At 39.1% G+C, this 12,563-nt stretch overlaps 1 protein-coding gene across 1 annotated transcript in view; it reads left to right on the forward strand.

Moving 5' to 3' along the window:
- Positions 1-9,637: 9,637 nt before the first annotated feature.
- arhgap32a (Rho GTPase activating protein 32a) overlaps positions 9,638-12,563 on the forward strand; it is a 127,115-nt gene continuing 124,189 nt past the window's right edge. The window contains exon 1 of the mRNA XM_061216560.1: positions 9,638-10,111. The gene's annotated coding sequence lies outside the window, so the exon portion shown is untranslated. The remainder of the gene's footprint in view (positions 10,112-12,563) is intronic.

The raw sequence follows: 12,563 nt of genomic DNA on the forward strand, positions 1-12,563 counted from the left end.
TGTTTGTCATATCATTGGTTTTGTGATATAAGAAGATATTTTTGTACAAGTTGCTGTTGTTGTGCAGTGTGACTGCCGTGTATACATGTCATGGGACACATAAACATGTTATGATGTAGAATGTAAAATGTGCAGTATCTGTTCTGTTGAATCTCATACTGTGTGCGTACATACAGAGCATATAGGTCATTCCTATAAAATATATTTTTTAACAGTTTATTTGTTCAAACATAATATGCATAATATGGTATAAATAACTTTGACTGTGTGTTGTGTGTGTGTGTGTGTGTATGTGCATATGGTTACCTAATTGGCAGTAATTTGTTTATTTGATATTCGATATCAAATATGCAAACTGTTCTTGTCTTTGTTTAGATGATAACAAAACTACCCAACCAGTACAGCTTTGAGCTTTCCTGGGTGAAAATTGCACAAAGAAATAAGAGTTTAATTGTAAGTAAAAATTATCATTTTTTTGTGGTGTCCCTCTTAGTTAGTAAAATTCAATGATGGTCAATTCATGGACAATATTAATTTAATTTGGCTTTGGTGGTTATATCATAAACATAAATAGTCTTCCAAAATGGATTGATCAGCATTAATGTGCACATTTGCAAATTGTAAGTGAGGCAGAGAGATCCATGAGTCGTGCAAGCTTGCTGAAGGGGTGCGGGGTCATCTCGGGGTGCAGACGATCCCCAAGAGCAGTTCCGGTTGGTTCTATCTGTTGTTACTCCAGCTTGTTTAATATTTCTCCACACAAAGCACCTGTAATGCAAAGAGTCATTTTTCCCATGAAATTGGCTATCCCGCACATCTCTCATGGGGGGAACGCAAGAGATTCCTGGGGAAAATTTTTTTATAATCAAGAACGCAAAATCTATATTCGTGCGAATAAATACTATTTGGCGCAACTGACAGCATTCTCGTAGTTTAATCCAAAAAGTAAACATCTATTCATCTTTGAGCTGACCTTTATGAAATACTGCGAATATATTGTGTAATCTGTGGGGGACTGTAAGACACAGTGACATGGCAAAAATAGCCAAGTGCTGTTTTTTTCATGTTTTTATTCAGTAGGAGAAAAGAAAGTAGCGAATGCAGTCGATCGATGAAATTATGCAAATTATTGTGATATCAATAACTTGCAGTGACAACCTTTGACCTCACTTCAGTATTCGCTGCAGTGGAGTGGCCTATTGGCATTGACTTGATTCGGAAACCTGACTCTGTTTTCCTCATGTCCACATAATGTATATGTAGGTCAGCTTTTGCTCTGTCTGTCTAACCAATATTTAAAGCTGCTTAAAAAATGCACTAGATATTTGTGGGGTTTTGAAGCTCATATACACTGTTAAACAGTCAGAGAAATGGTTTGCTTGTTTTTTTTGTTTAAAAAAAAAATATGAAATCACCATAGGGACAATACATGCCTCATCCTACATACAATGTAAAGTACGTCATGCTTGCATTAAGTACAGCCCTGCAGTAAGGATGAAGCATATTGACTCCTGCTATTGCTTTGTGCCCTTAATTACTTGGTGCTTTTCTGATGCTCCTGGTCAGAGTAATATGTCATTGCTATTTTAAACTACACTAGTGTGTTGTATTTCCTTGTGTAAAAGGCACAGAGATGGTGCAGACAATTACCGATATGTCGGTGCTGCACTAAGTGCTCCCTGGAACGGCAATGGAAATATAGCTGCCAGAATGCAAAGAATGACAAAATACAGCTTTAGGCTTTGCTATGCTAAGTCCTGTACCAATTTTGTGTGGGGTTCTTTTGACTATCTAAAATGTATGAAAATATACAACCACTTTTTATGCTTATCCCAGATTTCTGGTAGCACTTTCCCATACAGGTGCTAAACTTTCACTGACTGTACCTTAGGCTCTAAAATGAGATGTTTCTCCCAGATTCATATTTTCATATTCATGGAAGGCGGCACGGATGGTGCAGTGGGTAGCACTGCCGCCTAACAGCAAGGAGGTCCTAGGTTCGAATCCCGGTCGGCTGGGGCCTCTCTGTGTAGAGTTTGCATGTTCTCCCCGTGTTTGTGTGGGTTTCCTCCAGGAAATGAATTAATGGATAAAAGGCTAGTCATTTTGAAAACAATAAGAAAGCAATTGTAACCAAAGTGTCAAAATATTTCTATTACAATAATTGTGTTTATTTAAACTGTTAGGCTCAATTAGACCCCAAATGTAAAAGTGGTCATAAAATAGGAGGGTTATAAGGATTGAAAATGTAATACTGAGTCTCTTGCTGAATAATATTTGCCTTTTTTCTCATCACGTTTCTTTTTTACTATTTTGTTTAAAAAAGGTTGAGAGAGACATTATTCTCTTGAGATGTCCAGGCATGATTCATGCAGAAGTATATTTGCCCATACGCACTATTTAAAAAAATCAAAAAGTGCTGTACCCAAGCCATATAAATCATTATTAACTTTTCATTATTTGGTTTCTCATATTTGTACCTGCAATCAGAAGTCATTTGACTACATTTCCCACAATGCCCTTATTTTCAGCTTGATCTGATTGGTGCTCCGACAGGAAGCCACGGGGAGCAGGAGCAGCAGTTGTACAGTGTGTGATTAGTTTTTTTCTGTATAATTATACTTTCTCTTTCTAAAAATAACTATGTATAGCCATTTGTCTTCATCACGTTTCTTCATATTAGGGTCTGTAAATAGATGGATACCTTAAATAATAACAATTATAAATAAATAGTATTAATTTTATGGAGAATCAGCAAGAGGAGTATATGTAAAGATACATTAAGAGAGTGAAGATATTACACATTCTTATTTTGATATGGAATATTTTTTGTTGTGATTTTTTTTTGCTGGTTTGGTTTGCCATTTTCGTGAGCATATGCACAAACAAGAAAAAACTAAAACGAAGGCATGTTCTGTGGTCTACTGTATTGAATGATGTGAAAGTAGGGGCCGGAACATCGTGCGTTGGTGTGGTAGCTGGAGTGTTCCGGCAGGCAGGGGCTTGACTGTATGAGTGCTGGCGTGTTTAATGTCCTGAGTGGCTCAAATTCACTGACATTGCGTAGCCATGGAAACAGCCAGCTGTGTTGTGAAAATGGCCACAGTATCAGACAGTCAGGGTCAGATGTACTCAGCTGAGGTTTTCAGACACTAAAATAAATCCTGTGTAACGTGACTCTGCATCAGAAATGTTTTGTATTTTGCGATAATAAAATTCCACCATAAAACTGTATTGTTATGTGTTTTTTGTTTCTCTGACAGACGGAAGTGACAGCAAGAAATAGGGAAGTTCCCTGTGACCCAACTAATTCCTAATTCTCCATTGGGCCATAGGGAGCAGGCCAAAGTGGTCTAGAGATAAGAAACAAAGAGACAGAATTGGGGGGTCAGCCATTTTGGGTGTAAAGGTATCTGTGTGTGTGTGTGTGTGTGTGTGTGTGTGTATGCATGTGTGTGTGCGTGTGTGTGTGTGTGTTGTGTGTGTGAGTGTGTGTGACCCAGTGGGGTGGCCTAGCAGACCTCATGCTGGCATCCTACTTTAATATCCCAAACTTTGCAACATACCTGGCTTTCACTTTAGTTTTTGAGTTGGAAGTTAGCATCTACATCCTGCACCCTAGTCTGGCTTTCCACATTTCTTCTGTGGCCTCTTGGAATATGTGCTGGTCTTCTGCTTTTTGAGCTGTTAGTTTGGCCTTCTTTGGGAGGAAACAAGCTGTGGGTTGCTATTGTCTTCCATTGATTTCCTTTGTGACTGTTACTTATCTGCATCTGTAACAGTAAATGTTTTAAGGTAGATTAATCTGTAGGTAAGAGGTGCATATTTTTGTAACTTAATAAATATCTTAATTTTCACCTGGTTGCAAGTTGCAGATTTTTATAAAGGTTGATCCAATTGATAATTTACTCTATATCTCTACATCATAATTACCTAATTAAATCAAATCAATATATTTTACAGGTTAAGTGAGGTGTTTCAACTGTTGATACGCTTGTGTTTGGCATTGAAAGTATTGGACATTAAACATGGGTATTGATGGTTAAAACTGCTGGATTCAGAGAATAAACATATTTGACTTAATCCTTGCCTCCCCGACACTGCCATTTTGGTAATGCCAATGAGTAATCCACTACGCAGAGTGATTCAGAAGGGCCATAACGAAAGAACAAAGAAATTGATATATTTCCATCACAAAATACAGTACTGTAAGTCTTAGGCACCCTAGATTTTATTATATGTATGTTTATTTTTTTTGTCTGTTAGTATAAAAGAACACATTTGAGATTTCCAAATATTCATTTTCCAAAACATTTAATTTTACAGAGACAGTTTTGTATTTAGCTGTAGCTGATTTCACACTGAACCTTTTTCTATGTACTTGACAATCTAATATCACGCAGCAGGTCTTCTCATCTGAAAGACACATCAGGAAGCTCACTGAATGGAGCACTCAAAGCTTATGTAGGCCATGCTACACTTTCTGCAGAGCAGAAGCTACTCCCATATTGAATGAAGTCGTGTTCAATTATGAATGAGCATTAGCTCCAGCCACAGTTCATAGGAGCTGAGTGGGAAATGAGCGGGGAGTCCATTTTCATAGATTAGTGTCTCAAAAGCACTTTAATGCTCTGCGAAATTATGCATTGATGAAAAGGAAAGACCAAACCAAACTCTCGACCCAACAATACAGGCAATGAGATGTATGGATTGCTCAAAATAGTTCATTTATATTCTTTATACAAAAAAGAATTTATTTTCCCTCCAGAGATATACATGTTCTAAGACTACATTAACATATGTTCGTCTGAGTTTCAGAAATCAGTAATATAGTCCCATAAATTACTCCCTGTTTCACTGCTGTGAATGAGTAATTAGTAATAATAAGTCATACTAAACGTTTCCACTATTTGGTCAATAATTTGGACCTTTAAAAGCACTGTGACTGTGGTAAGCCTGCCTGGTAGAGGATACAACTGCATATTGCACCCACACACTAACGACCTGGATCAGGTAATTGTTTTGGATTCAAATACTTATCTCGGCTTTACTGAGCTTGTATGGCGAATTGGAACCTATCAAACACTCTCAAAAAACTGCAAACTCCTCCTTCTGGTCCCCTTGGTTGGCTCAATTGCAGCAGGCAAAATTAATCGATCACAGAAACATTTTTGAATCCGAAACAATTACATATTTGGCCCAGGTCTGATGCACAATGAGGGAGGTGGCGTGGGAGGCAAATATTCAAAGGTTACTGTTATAAACCTACAATTTGGTTGCATATCAAGTCTCCAAGTCTACCATTAGATGTTACCACCACGTAAAAAAGCTTTTTTGGCGGGTTGCCAAAAAAGGCTTATTGTTGAGGGCATTAACACATTTAAGACTAAAGACTAAATTATATTGGGACCATGCCATTCAAGAATACCCCAAACCTAAGGAATGTATATCCCTCCCAGAGGCTACTGACGTCTGGGTCTCACATACCAGAGAGAAGCTGCTCTTTCTGTAAATATCCAGCAATCTGAATGTCAACAGTCATAAAATCAAGTGAAAAGTAAAATCCACTGAACTGTTAGAAGGGCTTCAGTCCAACTCAATATCGTTGCCAACGTTACCTGCAAAGGCGATCAAGCTCTAGAACGTTCTCCTGTTGCCTCATGACGAGAAAACTAAACAAAAAACGGAAGGGAGTGCAATAAGCACTTCTTTGTGGGCGGGTGGTGCAATGGCATACCTCTGGAGAGGCCTTCAACGCCCGCAGGAGAGGATCTGCCATTTTGAAAACAACCGAAGCTGGATGAGCTCATGCAGTAATTACCTCCATTTTCACACATCCACCTGTCTTTTGTCAGGAATCTCAGTCTGGGGATGTAAATGGGGCAAGATCATTGCAATGACCAATCTGTCAGAAAAGATCAGGTAGAGACAAGGGGCTTGTTAATTTGACTGTTAAAATGCCAATGCTGAGAAACCGCTTTGTTTTTCCTCGCTGATCGCAGTGAACAGGTTGGCGGGTCAGCAACCTCGCAAATTATATGAGTGTGGCCTTGAGTTCTATCCCTGTGGGGAGGGGCTATTAAATGTTTTATTGGTTTGGAGTAAATTAGTAGTTAGAAAGATGGAGAGCCATTTCTAATTTACAGTGACAGTCTGGCTTATATGCTTGGACACTGACAATATTAGACATGAAACGGCGCACACAACGTTAACAAGATTGAGACGCAAGGTAGAGTATAGTCCTTACAGTACAGTCAGTAAATGTAGTTTAGAAATAGTTTTAAAATAGCTAAATAGATAGTCTCTTTCTGCATTGAAACAGTAACATACAAATCTGATCAGCAAAACAATGTTTCTTTCTTAATTCTAGCCAAAATTGGATCATTCGGAAAACATGCAATCCTGTGTCAGATAACAATAATAATGTATTGTGAACTGAACTCCTGGTCCCTGAAGGTACATTCATATTAAGGCTTCAATACTACAAATAAGCATGAATAAGCATGTGATGATAGGGTTAGTCAGATTAAATAAAATGAATGAAAACAATTTCACGAGAGTTTCAGTTTGATGCTTAATAACCCACACAGTGCCCTGCTTATGATGCGTCCACAAGATGGTAGTCTTGTGCATTAAGCAATATTTAATCATTTACTAAGTCTTGAATAATAAAACATTCTTGGTTATTTTTGTACTAAGCTAGTATTCGACTGTGCTATCATAGAAAACTCCCCCGATCTGATAATGATATCATATAATGCCTTGATAATGTTCTTCCCTTGGATACCTGAGTATACTATCTATGTTTTGTCTTTTCGCTTTCCCGGTGGGCTATTTTTTCCTAACTCAGGTGGTGTATTGTGTGTTTCTGGCTCTTCCTGTTTAACCAACATTGCAATCACATCGTGTCAGCAGGGTCAGGACCGGCAATATGTAGCTGTGTTCCGTCACACCTGCGTACCTTCCCCCCAGGAACTCTCCAGAAGCCGCAGAATATTAAACAACCCCCCCTGTATCCACAGCCACGAAGCTCTGGTGTCTCTGGTGAAAGGAATATTCCGGTGTGCCCATGTCGAATATTCCCTTTCGGCATCTAACAACAAAGAACTGTATTAAAATGGACTAAATACATGAACAGACAAATTCATCAATGAATAACCTGACTACTTGTATGAAAGTATTCACTATATAAGCGCCAAATTGAATAAATAACCTGACTACTTGTATGACAGTATTCACTATATAAGGGCCAAATTGAATAAATAACCTGACTACTTGTATGACAGTATTCACTATATAAGGGCCAAATTGCATAAATAACCTGACTATTTGTATGAAAGTATTCTCTATAAAAGAGGAAATGGGAAATGGGGGGAGGGGGTTGAATTGGTGGAACAGGAGGAAGGAGAGATGTTCTTTAATTCTTTAATGGGAGGATTCAGTTGTGCGGTTACAGTTCACTGAATGTGTAAATATGCATTAAGAGATTTTCTTAGTCTTTCAGGCCCAATTAAGGGTATGGCTATGCTCTCCCCTGTGTGCCCAGTGCTGCCAGACTGATGTCATTATTCCAAGACAACATGAGATCGGCTGCCAGACAAAGAAGCCAGAACTGCTACGCAGACAAAATAAAAACCAGATAGTTTAGACTACCCTCAGTAATGCTCCTATTGGAAAAATAATTGGCATCGTACAAACTAATTTTCAACGGAAAAAATTTTCCTATTCTGTACCGGGAATTAATTAATCTTGTGATTTTTTGGGGGGGAAAACAAAAGAATCCAAAATACCAGCTGGCTTTTCATTTCCACAAGCCAGTGAGAAATAAATGACAATTTGGCTGAAAAGCCTGGAAGCTCTTTTCTGTAGCTGTAACAAATAAACATGTCTGTCTTGGGGAAGTGACATGGATATGTTACTTAATTAGGCTGGTAGAGGGACTGTGACATCTTGAGATTCTGTACATACACGTCCAAGGTTCAGTTGCATTAATATGCAATGCCAGTGCACTGTTTCCAGTAGGATTTCAGGGTTTTTTTTTCAATACAAAGGAGAGGAAACTATTTTTCCCTAGTTTTTTCTTCATTCTGACTGGGAAAAACCAGAGAGGCTCACGGCTAGAGATGGGACCACAATACAAGGATATTCACATAAGCATTAAGAGTCAGCCACCATGTTGACTGCACCACATGATGTCAGGACTTTAGCAACCAAAAGGTTTAATCTACTGACATATGATATGAATGGGGTCTGGTATGCGAGATTAAGGATTTAAGAAATGCAAGTGTTTTCTCAGGGGATTGTTTCAAGTCCAGGTGTGTTTTATCACCTTCATTATTTTAACAAGGTTGCAGGGCTATACTGTGACCTTGTTAAAACATGCTAATGACAACGCTTGTGTTTCTGTGTTTTGTAAGGGTAAGGTGGTGAATTAACACATACTTTAAACAGTGTTCCACTCTTAAGAAATGGTGTAGGCCCAGTGCTTTGTTAATTAATTCTGAGAAAACTAAGAAACGTGTGAAAAAAGAAACTCCCCTTTGCCACCCTGTGTCTGAGACCAACATACACAAATGTTTTAAGTATCTAGGGACACACCGGTGATAAGTTGCTTTTCACAAACAACCAAACAACACTGACGGCATATAGGACAAACAGCCCACATATTGTTTTAAATTGGGAAGCTGAAGGGGTTTAGTGTCAGCCCGGATGTTTTACAGAGGGCTTTTATCAGCCTTGTAGAGAAATGTGTAGTGTTCAGTACTACAGTGTGGTTTGGAAAGCAAATTGTCCAGGATTGTTAACACAGCTGGTAAGTCGATAGGTCAACAGCAGAAAGTGGATGTCCTGTGTAATTCAGCTGTGTGCAGGAAGGCTCTAGCCAGGGCCCGTGAAGGCCATCATGGGCTGGGCAGCTTTTTACAATTCCAAAAAGTTAAAAGAAACCTGTTTAAGAGGTCCCTTATATGTATTGTGTTTGTGTGCATTGAAAAGCAATCCCTTATGTCAAGTTAGCTACTGAATTACATGTATGAACCAGTGGGGGGCAGGTCCGGGTATCATTGACCCTGTGAATTGGCTAGATACACTGCAATCTCAACAAGTATTTTAGTCTCATCTTTAGACTTAAAGTATGATTTATGTTACTTTCTTGCTAAATAAGAAAATAATATTGCCAATGAGGTAAGACATATTTGACTCATTTCAAGATTTACCAATGGGGTAGTATTTCTACTATTTAGTATTTCAAGTAACAATACAAATAATAGTTTGGTCACAATTGTGCCTTTCTGCACTCCAGCACCTCCTGCTCAAAATATCGTCCCGTGGCTATGCTTGCGTACGTATGCCTATACCTGTAAATAAATGTTGAGAACAACAGAATAGACAACCGTGTTTGTTTCGTATTGATGACTTATATTGGTGCTGTCAACCACTGTCAACCTCGTTTGGAAAACAGCCGAATTCATGTTAACGAGACGTTAGGCGGCGCTCTCCTCCGTTGAACGCGTTCCTAGTTAACCCTTGCGCTCGCTTGTCCCTTGTTGAAGGCGCATACCCGTCTTCATACGTGAAAGAAAACTACATTATCCCTCCCCACGGCGCGTACTCGGAGAACCTCTGCGTGCACGTTCTGGCGGGCACAGAGCAGGAGGTCCGCGTGGATATCACGGCTCTAGTGATTTCGTGTTTAGGCTGCAACTACATTTTCTCATTATTCGTGTTACAAGTTAACAAATGAAAGCGCGTATGCAATAGGCTATGCTTAAACAGCGTTGTGCTGTCCACGTGTTACTCTTGTTTATAGAGCAAACTATTTTGTTACAGCTGATGGTGCTTCTGTGCATTACCATGATTTGGATGCTAGTATAACTGCAATCTGTTACATATTATAGGCTAAATCTGAAGTGGATTCGTTTTTTTCGGAGAGAATGCATTTTCCCAGCCACTATTGACAAGTGTCCACTTTGCCCCATCTGTACGAATTCGTTTGTAGTATGATGCGGGTTTATGGATACGGGGGAAGTGGCGTTGCAGTTGCTGTTGAAGACCCCGAGATAAAACACTGAAAAGCGAGAGAATTACGCCAGAAAACTTCATTCAGTTACAGGTGAGCAAGCAATGTGATATTGTCCCACGCACGCACGTATTGTGTCCATTAGTTTTGCATTAAGTGCATACAATGTCTAGTCGGCTGAGTTAGGTTTGCTAGCTATCATTTGACAAACATGACTGCGAAGATACATGGCCAGCAAACTACAGTTTTTGTGCATAAAGTTGAATGGAATGGATTTGCTTTAGTGTTTCAGTGCGTGTTAATGTGTGCCAGATTTGGACTTTTGTGTAAAATGAACGTTTATATAAGCTACACAGCTGCTGTCACAATAAATAAACGACTATGTCATAGTAGCTTCAGCCTGCTCGTGTGTGTGTGTTTGGCTACACACCTGCAGAATGTACCCACGTATCCGATCTATTTACAATGGGCGAGCAAGTTGCATATTTCTTAAGTTCTTTACGCGGAATGTATGGCTCAATTGCCAAAAGAAAGAACGTTCTGCTACAACCGCATCCATGAACCAGGAATTCATTGAAATTCGCGGTTCCACTATCAAGTTATACAGGCTAGCAACGTTAAACCATTATTTATCGTCTTGTTTATTGTATATGGCAGGGTATTCAGGTCTGAATTACAGCACTGTTTATGTTACAAGTGACAAAATTAATGACAGATAGTAAAAGGAATATGACATAATTAAAGCAGTATGACATAGCTCTGGGGAAAATGTGACGTATGAAATGAACCATGTACTGAAATGGGAATATGACACATGTATACAAAATCATTTAAGTACATTCTGTTGAAATGTGGTTTGCGAAAAATACATTTTAAAAAGAAATTAAATTGGCAAATCACCAGTCTGAGACTAAGAGCTCGACGAAGATCCCATCCAGTGGAGGTTACTGCTTTTTTGAATATGTCATGCAGTATGACGCACGTGAATACCGAAACCGGCCAAAAATGACCAATCAGTAGGCCTAAGTGGTGCAATCTAAAGAAAGTGGGTGGAACTGCTGATGACTGTAGACCAGTGATATTCAAACTTTCTCCACTTAAAGGAGCACACCCCCGGTTCCAATTAATTATTTCTGGGAGCATGCTTTTATCCGGTGCAAGTTTACCAAATTATGTTTCATTTCCAAATTGGTGTTATAATTAAAATTATTTCATACAATTGCTCACTGAGTGGAATCTTAGTTCCACTGACTTACTTGGGCTCTCCGCAATTGTTGTCTTCATATTTTTGTCAGTCAGATAAGCTGACTGATATACTCAGTCCACCCTGTCTGGCACCAACAATCATTCCACTGTCAGTGACATGGATCTCATTTCTTCCCCATTCTAATTTATGATATAATTTATGTGGGGTGGCCTGTGGTGTAGTGGTTAAGGTATATGACTGGGACCCGCAAGGTCGGCAGTTCGATTCCCGGTGTAGCCACAATAAGATCCGCACAGCCATTGGGCCCTTGAGCGAGGCCCTTAACCCTGCATTGCTCCAGGGGAGGATTGTCTCCTGCTTAGTCTAATCAACTGTATGTCGCTCTGGATAAGAGCGTCTGCCAAATGCCAATAATGTAATGTAATGTATGACCATGTCTGCATTTTATGCATTTCGTTTGTGCCACATGATTGGCTGATTAGATATTTGCATTAACAATCTGGTGTACAGGTCTACCTAATAAAGTGTTCACTGACTGTATACTTGAAGTGCTTATATGGTTATGAAGAATTGACTAAATTGAGGGAAAGCTTAATTTCAGCTTGTTTTGAAAGGCCCAAGACAAGAGCTACTATGGTATGCTGAAAGGACATCTGCAGTATCTTCAGACCTGACACCCCTCCAAATAACCAGTGACTCACTTCATCTTTCCAGTAAAACAAACAACAACAAAAACGCAGTTTTATGCAAATGAACAAAAGGCAATGACTTACAGTAGGGAGGAGTGGACCTGATAACTGGCCTGTGGAACCACAGTGCAGTACTTATGTAGCTAAATACTAGCTCGTATTGATGGTGGTGTTTTGTCAGTGTATATTGTTTTGGCAGCATCTTTCAAAAGAACCTTGCACTACTATCCATTTCCTGCTTACTTTATTTATTTCCTGCTTAGGAAACACTGCTCCCTTGAGTAACCTTGATATTTGCTTTTGGCAGCGATTTTATTTTGGCATGTGAAGCCCGTAGTGTAAAATTGTATTTCTAAAATTTGGGTCACACTTTAAAAAGTATGCATTCGTTCACCTTGGAGAGGCATGGGTACCCTCAGTACTACAGCATAATACATTTTCCAAGTCATTCACAGGAATACAGTATGTGTATTAGAATTTTGGTAATGGGATCAACCTTGCGTTGGCAATCAGCCTTGTGTAACTTATGAGTTTAGCCAGCGTATTCTACGCAATGTGCATTTCCTTCCCATTTGTAAAGCACTGTGTTTCTTTGTGGTTTGAAATATACACATATGCTGTGTAATGTTAATGAAGGGATAAAACATGT

The sequence above is a fragment of the Conger conger genome, chromosome 13 (assembly GCF_963514075.1).
Source record: "Conger conger chromosome 13, fConCon1.1, whole genome shotgun sequence".
Lineage (NCBI taxonomy): Eukaryota > Metazoa > Chordata > Actinopteri > Anguilliformes > Congridae > Conger > Conger conger.